Genomic DNA, 15306 nt, shown 5'->3' with positions numbered 1-15306 from the left:
GATAGAGTAAGACTGCATCTCAAAAAATAATAATAATAAAAAAATTTTTTTAAAAAAGAAGAAGAAATAGAGCAAAGGTGAGCACTTTGCTGGCCATCTCCTCTGCCGACCTCTGCTCCTCCATAGCCACCCAAGAGGTCTTTCTTCAGTAGTTATTGCATAGTTGGTGACATGGCAAGGTGGCCCTCTCTGGTGTGGTTTCCTGGCTGTGCTAAACCCTCCAGATGTGGAAAAAAATAAAAAATAAAAAACTGAGGTGGATATGGTGGCTCACGCCTGTAATCCAGCACACTGCGAGGCCAAGGCAGGCAGATCACTTGAGCTCCGGAGTTCGAGACCAGTCTGGGCAACAGAGCGAGAGCCTGTCTCTACTAAAAATACAAAAATTAGCCGGGTGTGGTGGTGGGTGCCTGTAATCCTCAGCTATTCAGGATTCTGAGGCATGAGAATCGCGTGAATCCGGGAGGCGGAGGCTGCGGTGAGCTGAGATCACGTCACTGCACTCTAGCCTGGGCGACAGAGCAAGACTATGTCTCAAAAACAAAACAAACAAACAAACGAAAAACCTGAATTCGCTGCAAGGACCAAAGTTGGCCACCAGACATCAGTATACCCAGGATAATAGGACTGCAGACTCATGGAGTAGGATGGGATCACCCAGTGCAGCCACCTCATTTTACAGAAGGACTTCAAAGAGGAAGAAGGTCTTGCATGTCACACAGCTGAACTGCAGAGTTGAGATTCAAACTCAGGCCCAGGATGGATGAGCACTGCTGGTTACACAGTCTCCTTTAACTAAGCTTAGAGTGGGACGGATGCTGCTGAGGAAGGAGACCACTACTACTCCTGCTGCCCTCCTCCCCCAACCTTGCCTAGTTCACAAGACAGGAGGAGACAGAAAGCAAAAAGCCAGAAAGAAACAAAAGTAAGATAAATAGCCAGACAACCTTGGCACCACCACCTGGCCCTAGGAGTTAAAAAAGGTAATAATAATAACATCAACCCCTGGCCTAAACTACTTGTGTTATCTGTAAATTCCAGACACTGTAAGAAAAAAGCATTGTAAAACTTTTTGTTCTGTTAGCTGATGCATGTAGCCCCCCAGTCACGTTTCCCACGCTTGCTCAATTTATCACAACCCTTTCACGTGGACCCCTTAAAGTTGTAAGCCTTTAAAAAGGCCAAGAATTTCTTTTTCAGGGAGCTTGGCTCTTAAGATGTGAGTCTGCCGATGCTCCCGGCCAAATACAAAACCTCTTCCTTCTTTAATCCAGTGTCTGAGGAGTTTTGTCTGCGGCTCATCCTGCTACACTGCAAGGGCTTGAGAAAAAGGGAACTCCCTACAAGCTGCCCAAAGATTAAGCCTCTGCTTCCTTCCTTCTACCACCAAATTCTGCCATGAGAGCAACTCTTGAAGATCTGTTTGACCTGGGAAATTACAAGATTGCATTGCTAAGGCACCAGGTTTGACCAGGAGTCAGTAACTTTGAAATGTGTGTGTTAAGGTCCTGACTTCTGCAACAGTGACTTGGGACTAGGAGGGAGGGCACTGTTATCCAGTACTCTTGGGGAAAGGCAACGTTGTGCAAAGAAAAACAACAACAGAAAGAAAGAGAGAAAGAGAAGAAAGGAAGAGAGGAAAGAGAGAAAGGAAAGAAAGGAAAGAAAGAAAGAGAGAGAGAGAGAAAGAAAGAAGAAAAGGAAGGAAGGAAGGAAGGAAGGAAGGAAGGAAGGAAGGAAGGAAGGAAGGAAGGAAGGAAGGGAGGGAGGGAGGGAGGGAGGGAGGGAGGGAGGGAGGGAAACCCACCAGGCTTGGAGTCACAAAACCCAAGGGGAACTTTCTGTATTGCCAAATATTCCTTTTAACCAGTCAATTGGGACATTAACTCCAGGAAGTATGAATATAAAATTGTTCTATTTTTTCTGATCACTGATTCAATCATGCTCTTTTTTTGTTTGTTTGTTTTTTGAGACAAGAGTCTTGCTCTGTCACCCAGGCTAGAGTGCAGTGGTGCGATCTTGGCTCACTGCAAACTCTGCCTCCTGGGTTCAAGTGATTCCCATGCCTCAGCCTTCCAAGTAGCTGGGACTACAGGTATGCGCACTACCACACCCAGCTAATTTTTGTATTTTTCCTATTAAAGATGGGGTTTCGCTATGTTCACGAGGCTGGTCTCCAGCTCCTAACTGCAACTGATTCGCTCACCTCAGCCTCCCAAAGTGCTGGGATTACAGGTGTGAGTCACCGTGCCCAGCCTTCTCTGTTTCTTGATATGAGAGTTGGGTACCCTGCTTCTCCCATACCTTCTCCAATTCCACCATTGGCAGACACCCGTGCAGCCTGTTACTGCTTTCTTGGGTGACATATCACCTAGATTGCGGAAGCCCAGCTACCCTCCCTCGTGTCCATCCACCCTCTGCTATAGACAAAATGTATGTGTCCTTCCAAAATCTAGGTTGAAGTCCTAACCCCCAATGTAATGATATTTGAAGTCAAGACTTTTGGAAGGTGATTAGGTCATGAGGGTGGAGCCCCCATGAATGGGATTAGTGCCCTTAATAAAACACCCCAGAGAACTGTCCCTCCTACCACGTGAGGACACAACCAGAAGGCACTATCTGTAAACCAGGAAGTGAGTCCCCATCAGACACTGAGTCTGCTGACACCTTGATCTTGGACTTCCCAGCCTCTAGAACTATGAGAAAAAAATTTTCATTGTTTACAACCCACCCAGCCTATAGTATTTTTGTTATACTAGCTAGAAAGGACTCAGAAACTCACACATCCTAACCATGCTGGACTGGGGAGTACAGGCTACACTGCCCTAAGCCCCTCATTGCCTCCAGCTTTTCCTCTCTAATGCTCCTCTTCCCTGCACAGGGAGATGCAGGGCACAGCAAGAAGTTGGCTGCCCACACAGACACCCAATGGGGAGATAGCATGTTGATTCCTCCCATTCTATCAGGAAACCCAAGTCTTTCCTAGACACTTTATTGGAGCATCCCCTCCTACCCAGAGCCCTGGTAGACGTGAAGAGTTCGGGGAAAGACAGGATGATGAAGCATCTCACCAAAGACTTCTCACCTGTCCAACAGCCAGCTGGCAGCTTTGTTTTTTTGGGGAAACTAGGCAGAGAGAAGCTTTCTGACTGCATTATTGGCTGCCCTCTTTAAACCATTTAAGAGGCAACAGAAAAAGTCCTATTCAGGGCAGGGCACAGTGGCTCACACCTGTAATCCCAGGACTTTGGGAGGCCAAGGTGGGTGGATCGCTTGAGGTCAGGAGTTTGAGACCAGCCTGGCTACATGGCAAACCCCCCCCTGTATTAAAATTACAAAAATTAGCTGGGTGTGGTGACAGGTGCCTATAATCCCAGCTACTTGGGAGGCTGAGGCAGGAGAATTGCTTGAACCTGGGAGGTGGGTGTTGCAGTGAGCCAAGATCACACCACCTGGACAACAGAGTGAGACTCCATCTCAAAAAAAAAAAGAAAAAGAAAAAAGAAAAGAAAAGAAAGAAAAAAAAGAAAGAAAGAAAGAAAGAAAAAAAAAAAGAAAGAAAGAAAGAAAGAAAGAAAGAAAGAAAGAAAGAAAGAAAGAAAGAAAGAAAGAAAGAAAAGGAAAGGAAGGAAGGAAGGAAACAAAATGTCCTATTCAACACCTGCTAATGAGGAGGACTTTGGTGTCATTTATACAGAAAATGTCATCTTTATTAAACAAGTCATACCCCCACCCTCAAATTTTAGCAGCAAAATGGCTTGCAAAGAGTTTCTGCCATGGTTTGAATGCTTGTGTCCCTCCAAAATTCATGTCGCAACTTAATCCCCAATGCAATAATATGAAGAGACAGGGCCTTTAGGAGGTGATTTTGTCATGAGGACTCCTCCCTCATGAATGGGATTAAAGACTATAAAAGAGGCTTCACGCAGTGTTGGCCCTTTATTGCCCTCCCACCTTCCATAACAGAGGCACACCTTGGAAGCAGAGATCAGGCCTTCACCAGATACTGAACCTGCTGGTGCCTTGATCTTGGACTTCAGCCTCCAGAACCATGAGAAATACTTTTTTTTTTTTTTTTTTTTTTTTTGAGACGGAGTCCCGCCTCTGTCAGCCTAGGCTGGAGTGCAGTGGCCTGATCTCAGCTCACTGCAAGCTCTGCCTCCCCGGTTTACGCATTCTCCTGCCTCAGCCTCCCGAAGGCTGGGACTACAGGCTCACCACCTCAGCCTCGCTAGTTTTTGTATTTTTTAGTAGAGACAGGGTTTCACCGGTTAGCCAGGATGGTCTCGGACTCTGACCTCGATCCTGCCTCGGCCTCCCAAAGTGCTGGGATTACAGGCTTGAGCCACCGCTACCGGGCCGAAATACTTTTTATTATTTAAATATTACCCAGTTTGTGGTATTCTGTTATAGCCACACAAACGAACTACGTACAGCCTGTAACATGAAGATGGCACCACTCCTGCCCCACTCTCATGAGACCTCTTCATGAAAGCACTGGCAATGCTCACAATGGATTTTGGAACAGGCAGAGATGAACTCTCCCAAGTGGTAATTCCCCCACCTTTATCAACAGCCTCCAGCTCTAGAGAGCACCACATTTTATTTCGTCTTGATTTTTTCTTTTCTTTTTTTTTAAGATGGAATCTCACTCTGTTTTCCAGGCAGGAGTGTACTGGCATAATCTCAGCTCACTGCAACCTCCGCCTCCCAGGTTCAAGAGATTCTCCTGCCTCAGCCTCCCAAGTAGCTGGGATTACAGGCATGCACCACCACGCCTAATTTTTGTATTTTTTCTTAGCAGAGACAGGGTTTCACCATGTTGGCCAGGGTGGTCTCTAACTCCTGACCTTGTGATCCATCCACCTCAGCCTCCCAAAGTGGTGGGACTACAGGCATGAGCCACCGTGCCCGACTTTAAATTTTTTTGGTAGATATGGGGTCTTGCTTTGTTGCCTATGCTGATCCCAAATTCCTGGCCTCAAGCAGGCCTCCTGCCTCAGCTATCCAGGAGACTAGGATGACAGGAGTGAGCCACCACACCCAGCCTACATCTATTGTTCCCAGACATCTGTATGCGGACACCCTGCAAGCACCTCAACATGTCCAAAACACATGCATTATCCTCCCATGCTCTCCTAAATGCTCCCAGCCTGAAAGTCCTTCTTCCCCTTGTATCCTTGATCTTAGCTTACCATGCTACCACTGCCCAAACTCAAAATCTTAGAGACAACCCTGACTTGTCCCTCACTCTACGTATTGGCAACTCCTAGCCATTCTCCCTCCCAAATATCAGGTGGTGCTGCCTCCTCCACCCTCCCAGCTGCCACTGATCCTGATATTTCATCACTTGGACTGTGTACACATATGTATGTTAAAAGCATAGATGCCCATTTTCTGCCTCAGGGGAGCTGGGAGCCTGACATTTCTGGGAGCACTGCGTGGAGTTAATGTCAGCTGCTTTTGGCATGGCAGCTTTGTCTGGTCCGGCTGGGATCTCGTTGCTTAACCCATAGGAAGATGCCCAGTTTCAAAAGGAGGTGGTGCAGGTTTGCAAGTGCATAACCCAGCAAAAGAAAAACAAGAACAACTTACTCCTGCAGTAGTCTACATGTGCCACCTACCTAACCTACTTAACGAAACCCAGACCTTTTCATATTTCTCCCAGTTTGGCACTGACACGGTTCAGACTGTCCAGAGTTTAAAATACTGGAAATAACAAAGGCTATGTGCATTTGTGGAGTTTGAGTCTGAGGATGCTGCCAAGATAGTTGCTGAAACAATGAACAACTATCTGTTTGGTGAAAGACTCGTGGAGTGTCATTTTACGTCACCTGAAAAAGTACATAAAGAACTCTTTAAAGACTGGAATATTCCATTTAAGCAGCCATCAAATCCATCAGTGAAATGGTATAATCAGAATCGGACACTAACACAAAAGCTACAGATGGAGGAGTGATTTAAAAAGAAAGAAAAATTACTCCGGAAGAAATTAGCTGGCTGGGCACGGTGGCTCACGCCTGTAATCCCAGCACTTTGGGAGGCTGAGGCAGGTGGATCACCTGAGGTCAGGTGTTGGGGAAAAGCTGAGTGTTGGGAAAAAAGCTGAGGCAGGGCTTGCATGTCTGACATAATGTAAAAGAGTCTTGGAACATGTCCGGGATCCAGGGTCTAAAACCCCTCATGACCTTTGGAACACCAAGCTCTGTGCTAAAGGGTGGAAGGCTGCCCTGCTGCACCATAATCTAAGCCCAGGGCATAAAACCCCTTGTGGCTTGGATGGAATCCAGGGCTCAGGGCATAAAACCCCTCGTGGCCTCTGGAATGTGTCTAGACTTGCTGGCTCCTTGTTTCTAGCATTACTAGGCTCATAGATCAATTGTATCTTAAACTAGAACATGTTTCCCATTATCTTAAGTAGCAGAACATGTTCCATATGCTTCAAAGAAAATGTTAAACCATCACAGCTGTAAATCATGTGCTTGATGCACCACTTTCTTTCAACCCCCACATCCTCACCACATGCTGCTTTGTTTGATCATCAATAAACAGTGCTGGCTTCCAGAGCTCGGGGCCTTCGCAGCCTCCACACTAGCATTGGCCCCCTGGACCCACCTTATGCACTCTTAACTTGTCTTTTCTCATTCCTTTGACTCTGCTGGACTTTGTAGCCCCCATGGCCTGGCGCTGGGTCTGATCACCCCAACATTCCTGGCACCCAACGTGGGGCAACGAAAACCCCAGTGAAGGAACGCTAGAGCATGTGAAAGTGGAGGAGGTATTATCAGAGGACACCGAGGACGACTGAAAGAAGCTCGGTGGGAAAGCTGAGCACGCGGAAGAACCAGGGTAACAATCAGACAAAGTGAAAGCAAGTATTCTACTTATTTGAATTTCTTAAAGCATTTACTACGAAGAGGGGCAGTGAAAGTTAGTACTCAAAAATTTGTTATCACTCTTTAGTACAGTAAAGTAGTTTTGCCCATGGTTTCCAGAACAAGGGACTATGGAGTTGGATGAATGGGAGAGAATTCGCAGAGATTTTAAAAAGGCGTATAAAGAGGGAGCAAAAATTCCAGTTTCCGTTTGGTCAATGTAGGCACTAATAAAGGCAGTTCTTGAGCCATTTCAAACAGATGATGAGGCAGATTCAGATGAGGAAGAGGAGAACGAGTGTAAAAAACTAACTTCAGATTCTGAATGCAAGGAGCAAAAACGAGAAGAGGTTAAAGAAGGAGAAACTGAAAAAGGTATATTTTACTAGCCTGTTGGCTCCACCTGCTGAATTAAGTGAATGGCCACCTCCTCCCTTTCCCCTTAATGGGTGAGAAAGTGAATTAGCTGTAAAACTTACTGCTCCTGTACTTGCAACGTTAAAACCTGGAGCAATTGCTGGTGCTATACAAAATTCTATTCAAAAAGCTAGAGCAAGCAGGGTGCAGTGGCTCACGCCTGTAATCACAGCACTTTGGGAAGCCAAGGCAGGCAGACCACGAGCTCAGGAGATCAAGACCATCCTGGCTAACATGGTGAAACCCTGTCTCTACTAAAAATACAAAAAAATTAGCCGGGCATGGTGGTGTGCGCCTGTAGTCCAGCTACTTGGGAGGCTGAGGCAGGAGAATTGCTTGAACCTGGGAGGAGGAGGTTGCAGTGAGCCAGGATTGCGTCACTGCACTCCAGCCTGGGTGACAGAGTGAGACTCTGTCAAAAAAAAGAAAAGAAAAAAAGCTAGAGCTGAGGGAGACCTTGAAGCATGGCAATTTCCAGTTACTATAATACAGCAAGGAGGACAATATAACTAATTGGGTCACTTTTCCTTTTAAGTTACTGAAGGAATTTAAGTAAGCCATTAGTCAATATGGGCCGAACTCTCCTTTTGTGCAAACTTTGTTACAAAATGTGGCTCTTGATAATAGGTTAATACCATATAATTGGGATACTTCAACACAATCTGTTCTCACTCTGTCTCAGTATTTACAGTTTAAAACCTGGTGGGCTGATGAAGCTCAAACTCAGGCAAGGGAAAACACACAAATGCAGCCACCTGTGCCTGTTTCCTTTGAACAGTTAATGAGGCCGGGCGCGGTGGCTCAAGCCTGTAATCCCAGCACTTTGGGAGGCCCGAGGCAGGAAGTGAGGATCACGAGATCAGGAGATGAGACCATCCTGGCTAACAGGTGAAACCCCGTCTCTACTAAAAAATACAAAAAAACTAGCCGGAGGGAAGGCTGAGGTGGGCGGTAGCCTGTAGTCCCAGCTACTGGGAGGCTGAGGCCCGAGAGAATGGTGAACCGGGAGGCGGGCTTGCAGTGAGCTGAGATCCATGCACTGCACCAGCCCACAGAAGTGACAGAGCAAGACTCTATCTAAAAAAGAACAGTTAATCAGTTAATGGGAGTTAGCCCCTAATTGGGGTAGATTAGAAATGGCCCGGGCACAGTAAAACAAGCCATGTAATCCCAGCACTTTACCCAGGAGGCAGAGGCAGAGGCGGATCAGGAGGAGTCCAGGATCCAGAGACCAGCCTGGCTAGCCTGAGTGAAAGAAACCCGTCTCTACTAAAAATACAAAACTAGCCAGGCCAGTGCGGGGAGGCCTGTAGTCAGCTACTCAGGAGGCTAGAGGAGCCAGGAGAATGCGTAAACCAGGAGAAGTGGAGCTTGCTGTGAGCTGAGATCCAGCCCACTGCACTCCCAGCCTGAAGTGACAGAGTGAGACCTCCGTCTCAAAAAAAAGAAAAGAAAAGAAAAGAAAATCAAGCAGTAATGGAGGATGTTGCCATTGTTCAACTGCGATCTGTGCACTTACAGGCATGGGAAAGGATAAATTTTACAGGGGAAAAACATCCTTCTTTCAGATCTGTCCAACAAGGACCTAAAGAACCATATATTGTTTTTATTGCTCGGCTCCAAGAGGCTGTGTATAAAGCCATAGCTGATAAAACACCTCAGGATGTTGTAACACAGCTTCCTGCATATGATAATGCTGATGCAGAATGTCAAACTGCTCTCAGACCTATGAGACGGAAGGCTCATTTGGCTGACTATATTGGGGCTTGCGACGGTACTGGAGGTAACTTGCATAGGGCTACTCTTTCAGCTCACGCTATGGCTGGATTGAAAGTAGGAAGGCCCCATTTCTCAGGCTCTGGCTTTAATTATGGGCAATCTGAATACACAAAAAAGGGATGTAGAAAAGGAAAATAAAAAGGCTGGGCAAGATATATGGTGGAGGGATGCACATACAAAGGGCTGGGGAAAAGGAAAGATAATTATATGGGGAAGAGGATTTGCTTGTGTCTCTCCAGGTGACAATCAGGTACCAGTGTGGTGCCCATCAAACAGCCGAAGACCTATCAAGAGCCACAGCATCTAGTGGACCCACTTGTACAGTGCAAATTGAAGGCTTGAGGATTGCCTTCTTGCTCTACTGTTGCACAAGAAGGATAAGCCTCGATTTGATTTTTCTATGCCTTCCGTTAGAAGGGGCCTGTTTCTCATTATCAGTGGAAAGTTTTACCCCATGGTAATTAACCAAAGAGGCAGAAGCTGAGTTACAGCTTGTAGAACAAATGCTTCAGCAATGGCATGCCTCCCAGCTATAGCCACAAAAGTTTTTGCGTCTGTTTCGCTAGATTTACTAACGTGGGTTTGAGGGTATGCTTGTGTTTTATGCAGGAGACAAACAAATGTGTGGATGCCCTCAAGATGTGTACAACCATGGAATGGGAGACTGGAGGGACCAATGGATCCCAGCCAAGGACCTGGTTCCCCCAGTATGAGCCATGAGCCAGTTTAAATCTGAATGTGAAGATGGAACGAGGACCAACCGGAGTCAGGCTGACATCAACCCCCATAACACGGGGACAGATCAAGAAAACCACACAGGAAGCTGAGAAACTGCTGGAGCACCAGGGTTTTACCTTTTGCTGGGATTCAGAGGTACAACAGATGCTTAACGGACCAATGCTTTCTGACTGAGCTCCTCTCTACCTGAATACAAGACACCTTAATAGTTAGGCAGGAATATCGTCGCCCCTATTCAGCATGAAGAAGTTGCGGAAGACGGACCTTCATCCTTCTGCAACCCTTAGGATTAAGGATCCTCCTGTAAATGGGAAAGGGGAAATATGTAAGAAGCATTCAAACCAGAGTGACTCCATTTTGAATACGGGCCAATGCATCCTAATGAGGAAGGGATGAAAAAAATGAATATATTTATAAGATATAAATATCCCCCATATGCCTGGGACCTGTTGTTGGATGCTTACAGATTGACACACAAGCCTGGTTGGCAGTAGTCCCCGGAAAAAATAAATCACAGGCTGCTTTGCATATGATTTGGGGGCATAGTTTAAAATACAATTATTCCAGTCCTAAAACTCTGAAGTTCCATCCCAATAAGCTCGAATGGGAGCAAAACAAAGTTACATTTGAAGGTGTGGATGCTCGAACTTGGGAAGATTGTATAGTAAGACTGAGGTGCTACAAAGTAACTCCTGTGGAATCATCATTGATTAGTCCCCTAACGGGATCTTTAAGGAAAATTGCACCGGAAAGCCTTCCTGTAGAACAAATGTAGTAAACCAGTGGAATTGCTGGCAAAGGAATCATTCAAAGTATGTTCGCACGGAAGCTAATGCCCCTATCATGTGGAGTCCTGCTGGCATTGTTGCCCGTAGCCCAAAAATGATATCTCCTGCCATAGGACAGGAACATTCTGAATTATGGAAATTAGTTATGGCTCAAAGTTCAATCAAAAGTTGGGAGGGTAAATATAAAAGGTATAGAGGGGAGGGAGGTAAAAATAAATATGCTCTCTCTTTTCTTTCCAACAGGACCCTTTGGATTCAAAGTTGTGTTCAGCCACCTTTTATGCTAGCAATAGGAAATGTTACCAACTTTTAATAAAAATCAGACTATCCTGATAATTAAAGCCAGAGAAGGAGTTTGGATCCCTATATCTCTAAATAGAACATGGGAGGCATCATCCTCCATTCATATTGTAACTAAGATCCTTAAAAAACTCTTATTCCAAAGATTTATAGTTGCTCTTATATTTGCTATAACTGGCCTCATTGCTGTTACTACTACCACCGCAGTAGCTAGTGTGGCTTTACATTCATCTGTGCAAACTGCTGAATTTGTCAGTAAGTGGCAAAAGAATTCCACAAAATTATGGAACTCCCAAGCTCAAATAGATAAAAAAATAGTTAACCAAACTAATAATCTCCGTCAGACAGTGATTTGGATGGGAGATCATATTATGAGTTTAGAAAGTAGAATTCAAATGCAATGTGACTGGAATACATCTGACTTTTGTATTACTCCTCATAGTTACAATGAGACAGAACATCCATGGGAAAAAGTTAAACGCCATCTAGAGGGTAGAGAGGAAAATCTTACCCTCAATATCATAAAACTAAAAGAGCAGGTTTTTGAAGCCTCTCAGGCTCACTTAGCCCTGCTCCTTGGAACTGATATTTTGAACAAGACAGCGGATGGGTTGTCTGCAATCATTCCTCTCAAATGGATTACGGCCATTGAAAGCTCTACATTTGCAAATTCTGTTCTAATAATTAGGTGCTTGTGCTGTCTCCTTTACTCTGCAAATGCAGAAGCCACCTCTGGAGAGAAAGCCGCCATCAAGAACAAGCAATGATAGCTGTGGCGGTTTTACAAAAAAGAAAAGGCGGGCATGTTGGGGAAAAGCTGAGTGTTGGGAAAAAAGTTGAGGCAGGGTTTGCTAGTCTGACATAATATAAAAAGAGTCTTGGAACATGTCCACAGTCCAGGGTCTAAAACCACTCGTGGCCTTTGGAACACCAAGCTCTGTGCTAAAGGGTGGAAGGCTACCCTGCTGCACCATAATCTAAGCCCAGGGCATAAAACCCCTCATGGCTTGGATGGAATCCAGGGCTCAGGGCATGAAACCCCTGCTGGCCTCTGGAATTTGTCTAGACTTGCTGGCTCCTTGCTTCTAGCATTCCCAGGCTCATAGATCGATTGTATCTTAAGCTAGAAGAACATGTTTCCCATTATCTTAAGTAGCAGAACATGTTCCATATGCTTCAAAGACAATGCTAAATCATCACGGCTGTAAGTCACGTGCTTGATGCACTGCTTTCTTTCAACCCCTACATCCTCACCACCTGCTTCTTTGTTTGATCACCAATAAATAGTGCAGGCTTCCAGAGCTCGGGCCTTCGCAGCCTCCACACTAGCGTTGGCCCCCTGGACCCACCTTATGCACTCTTAACTTATCTTTTCTCATTCCTTTGACTCCACTGGACTTCATAGCCCCCACAGCCTGGTGTTGGGTTTGATCACCCCAACAGTCAGGAGTTCGAGACCAGCATGGCCAACATGGTGAAACATTGTCTCTACTAAAAATACAAAAATTAGCCAGGCATGGTGGCAGGCACCTGTAATCCCAGCTACTTGGAAGACTGAGGTAGGATAGTTGCTTGAACCTGGAGGCAGAGGTTGCAGTGAGCCAAGATTGGGCTACTGCACTCCAGCCTGGGTGACAGAGCAAGATTCAATCTCAAAAAAAAAGGAATTAGCTAAAAAAGGAATTATGATTTTCCTTCTTTGATTTTCCAGAAAACAGAAAGTATTTCAAAAACTAATTGTCAGACATCTACAAAAGGCCAAGGTTTATATAAGAAGAAGAAAAAGGTTTTAGTTACTCTTGACACTCCTGAGAAGACTGTGGATATCCAGGGCCTCACACCAGTTTGTACACCAATATTTCTGGAGAGACAAAAATCTGAAGTGGCTGAAATGAATGACGATGATGAAGATAATGAAATCGTTTTCAAACAGCCCATATCCTATGTAAAATAAGAAACACAAGAGACTCAAACACCTACACATTCACGGAAAAAAAAAGATGAAGAAAAAGCAATCCGTGATTTTCAATGTATTACATATAATATTTCTTCTGAAAAATATAATATTTTCATGAGAGTGGACTTTGTGTTTTACCAGGTACAATGAAATGCAACCCTTGACAAGATTTTCAGAGGTAAAATACACTGTTTTGTCAAGTTAAGGAGAAATCTGTAATTCTGGATTGCCTGCCCTTGGCTGAAATACAGGGGTGCATACCAGCTTGCACTGGCTTGGCTGACATTGCCTCTTTGTCCTAGCCTCTAGTTTTCTTTTGATATTTCACAGCTCTCCTTAGTTACTCTACCTGGATAGAAAGTTGACAACTAACTGCAGGTTTAAGTACTAAACTGCAGCCTTTTTCTTTCTTTTTTTTTTTTTTTTTTTTTTTTTTTGAGACAGAGTCTTGCTCTGTCACCCAGGCTGGAGTGCAGTGGCGCAATCTCAGCTCACTGCAAGCTCCGCCTCCCGGGTTCACGCCATTTTCCTGCCTCAGCCTCCCAAGTAGCTGGGACTACAGGCGCCCACCACCACGCCTGGCTAATTTTTTTACATTTTTCGTAGAGACGGGGTTTCACCGTGTTAGCCAGGATGATCTCGATCTCCTGACCTCGTGATCCACCTGCCTCGGCCTCCCAAAGTGCTGGGATTACAGGCGTGAGCCACTGTGCCCGGCCTCTGCAGCCTTTTTCTATCACCAGCAGATAAAGACCACCAATCTGGTTTGTCCATCTACATGGTTTGTCAGGGACATTTAACTCAAGAGGGTGCTTTAGATTTCAACATCAGATGGTTGAAGCTGGAAAGTAAATTATATGTAGTGTGAGAAGGCAGTTCCAGTTTTTCGTTTTGTTTTGTTTTGAGACAGAGTCTTGCTCTGTTGCCCAGGCTGGAGTGCAAAGGCACGATCTTGACTCACTGCAACCTCCGCCTCCTGGGTTCAAGTGATTATCCTGCCTCAGCCTCCCCAGTAGCTGGGATTACAGGCGCGTGCACCACCATGCCTGGTTAGTTTTTGTATTTTTAGTAGAGACAGGGTTTCAACATGTTGGTGAGGCTGGTCTCAAACTCCTGACCTCGTGATCCACCCGCCTCGGACTCCCAAAGTGCTGGGATTACAGGCGTGAGCCACCGCACCCAGACCAGCAGTTCCAGTTTTAGCATAGATTTGCTTATGTGTTAGTTCAAATTTTAATAGAGATTCAAAAATGACTCATTTTTACCAATAATGTTAAATTAGTTTTTGTTGGGCTAGCATGGATTCATAACCACCATTTTATACTAGCATCATCAGTGAGGAATTGTATTTCAAGGTTCAAACAAAAACCAGCAAATAAACTTTTTTCTACAAAAAAAAAAAAAAAAAAAATAGCACAGATGCCCACATGCCATGGGGCTCAATGAGAACAAGCTCCATGCTGAGCCCTTTACATACACCACGTTTGAATGTCATAGCAACTCTGAGACAAGTGTTCTTGCTCAGCTCCCGAGTGAAACTGAAGCTCAGAGAGGCTAAGCAAATTACCCAAGGTGACTCAGCTTTTCAGGGGCAGAGCCAGTATGTGACACCAGTCAAGCATGTCAGTTGGACTCCACACCCATGATCTCAACACTTCCTGTACGTCCTCTAATTGTGGCAATGAAGAACTAGGGCTTAGGCCGGGCGTGGTGGTTCACGCTTGTAATCCTCACACTTTGGGAGGCTGAGGTGGGTGGACCACTTGCGGTCAGGAGTCTGAGACCAGGCTGGCCAACATGGTGAAACCTCGTCTCTACCAAAAATACAAACATTAGCTGGTCCTGGTGGCAGGCACCTGTAATCCCAACTACTCAGGAGGCTGAGGTAGGAGTATCGCTTGAACTCGGGAGGTGGAGTGTCAGGCCTCTGAGCCCAAGCTAAGCCATCACAGCCCCTGTGACCTGCACGTATACATCCAGATGGCCTGAAGTAACTGTCGATCCACAAAAGAAGTGAAAATAGCCTTAACTGATGACATTCCACTGTTGTAATTTGTTTCTGCCCCACCCTAACTGATCAATGTACTTTGTAATCTCCCCAACGCTTAAGAAGGTTCTTTGTAATCTCTCCCACCCTTGAGTATATACTTTGTGAGATCCACCCGCTGCCCGCAAAACATTGCTCCTAACTCCACCGCCTATCCCAAAACATATAAGAACTAATGATAATCCCACCACCTTTTGCTGACTCCTTTTTCGGACTCAGCCCGCCTGCACCCAGGTGAAATAAACAGCCTTGTTGCTCCCACAAAGCCTGCTGATGGACTCTTCACACGGACGCGGGTGACACAGAGGTTGCAGTGAGCCGAGATCCCGCCACTGCACTCCAGCCTGGGCGACAGAGCGAGACTCAGTCTCAAAAAAACAAAAAAAACAACAAAGGTGACCCCCG

At 45.5% G+C, this 15306-nt stretch overlaps 1 pseudogene; it reads left to right on the top strand.

The window, feature by feature from the left end:
- The first annotated feature begins 5274 nt into the window (after window positions 1-5274).
- LOC101018796 lies at window positions 5275-13070 on the top strand (annotated as a pseudogene).
- Window positions 13071-15306: the final 2236 nt, after the last annotated feature.

The sequence above is a fragment of the Papio anubis genome, chromosome 20 (assembly GCF_008728515.1).
Source record: "Papio anubis isolate 15944 chromosome 20, Panubis1.0, whole genome shotgun sequence".
Classification (NCBI taxonomy): domain Eukaryota; kingdom Metazoa; phylum Chordata; class Mammalia; order Primates; family Cercopithecidae; genus Papio; species Papio anubis.
This window is presented reverse-complemented; position numbering and strand designations above follow the sequence as displayed.